Source organism: Petaurus breviceps, unplaced genomic scaffold (genome assembly GCF_028583685.1).
Source record: "Petaurus breviceps papuanus isolate PSGF00001 unplaced genomic scaffold, PetGlider_PUasm1.0 140, whole genome shotgun sequence".
In the NCBI taxonomy this organism is placed as follows: Eukaryota; Metazoa; Chordata; class Mammalia; order Diprotodontia; family Petauridae; genus Petaurus; species Petaurus breviceps.
The window spans coordinates 48,670,608-48,674,328 of record NW_027185698.1 but is presented as its reverse complement, the minus strand read 5'-3'; positions in this window follow the sequence as shown (position 1 = coordinate 48,674,328).

Below are 3,721 nucleotides of genomic sequence, written 5' to 3'. Positions count from 1 at the left end.
TACTCTGATCTTCTGTTTGCTCATCTCTAAGGTGAAGGGGTTGGATTCCAAGGTCCCTTCCAGCTTCAAAGCTATGATCCTCTGCGTATCTCATTCATAACATATGCTTTGCAAGCTTTAAAGCACTATATAGATATCAGCCATTATCATTGATTTTACTGGTCATCCTTGAAGCCCAACACTCCGTCTCTCATCTCCAGGCCCAGAATGTGCTCCAGCCTTGCCTTTGATTCTCCCCATCCTCCTCGTCACTCCAGACCCAGCCCAGGTGCTCCTTCCTCCTGGAAGATTTTCTGATCCCCTCCATGATTAATGCTGTCTTCCTCCTCAAATCACCTTATACTAATCTGTCTGTACACATGTTTTGTCTTCTCCTCATCAGTCCAGATGCAGACACCTCAAGAGCAAGGTCATAGGAACACAGATGTAGGACCTCAGATAGTATCCAGCCCAACCCTCTCATTTTACAGATGAAGAAACTGAGAGCCAGAGAAGTGGAATGACTTGTCCAAGGTCACACTTGTGACCACACCTGGATTTGAAATGATAGACTTAAGGTCACCTGGGCATCTTTGGCTCTTTCCTTCTCTCTCAAATCTTGCTCAAGTTGAAGATGTGAGAAAATTGGAACATTAATGCATTGGTGGTGGAGTTGTGAACTGATCCAACCATTCTGGACAATTTAGAACTATGCCCAAAGGGCTATAAAACTGCATACTCTTTAATATAATAATACCACTGCAAGGTATGTATTCCAAAGAGATCATAAAATAGGAAAAGAACCCACAGGTGCAAAAATATTTATAGCAGCAATTTTTGTGGCGGCAAAGAATTGGAAATTGAAGGGATGTCCAACAATCGGGGAATGGCTGAACAAGTTGTAGTATATGAATGTAATGGAATACTATTGTGCTATAAGAAATGAACAGGCAGATTTCAGAAAAACCTGGAAAGACATATGAACTGATGCTGAGTGAGGTGAGCAGAACCAGGAGAACATTGTACACAGTAACAGCCACATTCTGCAATGACTAACTTTGATAGACTTAGCCCTTCTCAGCAATATAAGGTTCTAAGACAGCTCCAAAAGGCTCATGATGGCAAATGCTGTACACATCCAGAGAAAGAACTACGGAGTCTGAATGCAGATGGAAGCATACTGTTTGCCTTCTCTTTTTTTAAATTTTGTTTTGTTGGGGCAGCTAGGTGGCACAGTGAATAGAGCACTAGATCTGGAGTCAGGAGGACCTGAGTTCAAATCTGGACTCAGACCCACTTGACACACTCACTAGCCATGTGACTTTGGGCAAGTCACTTAACCCCAATTGCCCTCCAAAAAAAATTTTTTTTGTTTTGTTTTGTTTCTTCTTTCTCATGGTTCATCCCATTGGTTATAATTCTTTACAGCATAAATAATGTGAAAATATATTTAATATGAATGTATATGTAGAGCTTATATCAGATTGCACAATGTCTTGGGGAGGGGGAAAGGGAGGGAGGTGGAGAAAATTTAAAACTCAAAAGTTTGTGGAACTAAATGTTGAAAACTAAAAATAAATAAATAAACAATTTTTTTTAATCTTGCTCTATTTACTAACAGTCAGTTACCATGTCCTATTTATCCTTCCTCCTTAAATCAGAGAGCCTCAGACATAGAGGGGCCTCAGAGGTCAGGTCATCCAGACCAGGCCCTTCTCCAACAGACCCAACAAGTGGGTATCCAAGCATTTGTTGGAGATCCCTACTGGAGAACTCACGACCTCCTCAAGCATCTTGTTCTACCTTGGGACAGCTCTCATTCTTAGGAATCACTTCTTACACAGAATGTCATTGGACTCAATAGCTTATCCATTGCTCCTAGCTTGGCCCTCTAGAGTTGTCACTCTCTTCCAGGGGACACCTTTTGTCAAATGCTTGAAGACACCTATAAGGTTCCCATTGTTTTCTCCCAGCTAAAATTCCTAATCCACAGGGAGACCATTATCTTCCTCATGTTGGACACTTTACCATTCTTAATGCAGCCTGAGATCACATAGGCTCTCTGGGCTGCCATATCATCTGGAGCTGGCAGGGTACAAAAACCTACAGGTGAACTACTATCTAGCCCTACTTCTCCCATCTTCTACTGGTGAAATTAATTTTTGAACCCAAATGTAAGACTTTACATTGGGAACTCTTTGAGGGAAGTAACTACTTTTGCCTCCTTCTGTATCCCCAGTGATTAGTACAATGCCTGGCACATAGTAGGTATTTAAATAATTGTTTATTCATTGGTTGACACTATTCCTTGGATCTGTGACCTCCCTCCATACTTTCTCATCATGTGTGCCTCTTGTAAATGTCCTTCCATAACTTCACCAGGAGTAGAAATAATGTACTCAGGTCTTTTTTCACAAGACTGATCAGGGGAGCTCCTTCATCAATGTGATGAGCTTAGCAGATGATGCAGCTGTGTCTGGAACCTGTATCTCTACCTCTCTCCCTATAGAAGGTGGACATGCCCATTGATAGGCCTTAGTTAAAAGAAAACATGACCACTTCTGCTTACATTTCAGTGAGTAGTAACTACTCCAAGATGAATTTGTTGGTTGAGGGTCAAACCACATAGGCTTTCTAAGGAGATGGACTTCAATAACTAAGATTACCCCCAGATGATTTGGTTTGTTCAGGCCTTTGGGAAAATGGATTTTTATGGAAAGAGGATCCATCCCCTCTGCTGGTCTACCGCTGAGCTACGACTCATCACTTCTTTCTACCTTTTACCTTTCTTCCAGAGTGTAGCAGCAAGGGGATTTTTCCATTCCAATTCTTTCCAGACCGGAGCTACTACTATCTGACAGGATTATGCCATGAAACTTGCATAGCCTCACACATGTAGCCAAAGAAGAGAGTTCCTGATAATGGACTTTATCAGTCAAAGAGATAACAATCCTAGTGGAGTGTCCTGGAACTATATCTGTTCACCTGCATGACCACTGGAAGTTCACGGACCAATGTCATTTTGGAACCCCTGCCTCTTAGATGGAGGAGAGATTTTGGGGGGTATCATGATGATAGACTCCAGCCTGCTAGTTAGAGAAGGGGCACTTCTCATACAGTGCTAGCCTTGGAGGCTGTTTCATGAGTGAAGGACCAAAGCCATAACATGCAGAGACAGAAGATCAGTGTTTTTCTTCCTACTATTACCTCAAGTTACTCAGATGGTGCTGGTCCAGTGGGAAGGAGGCTGCCTGTCCAGAAGCCCTAAAGTGTGTTGACCTTTTGGAGGGAGTCTAAATCCCAGGGTGGCACTTCAAGTATTGGAAAGACCATGCAGGACCCTATGGGAAATCTAGAGGCTAACTGAAATATCAGGCTGTTGTAATACCGGCAACTCCAAGTTCAGTTTCCTTTCCAGGGAAACCAAACTACAGAGGTGCTGACAAAGGCACTTGGCAGAAAAGTAAGAGCCAACAAACAGGAGAATTGTGTTGATTGCTCATAGACTATTATTAGTCCTTTGTTTTTGGACCTGATTATGTGTTCCTATATGAATGCCTTTTACATTTTCTATGAGACGAATTAATAGCAGTCCTATACCTGATATGCATTTGTTATATTAAATACTTGAACAGGAGTTAGTAACCTATTAATCACATTATTGGAAACCTAGACATGAGCTATATATATCATGTTCAGAGGTTTCACAGAGTAAACTGAGTGAGGGAAATAAACCAAAGAG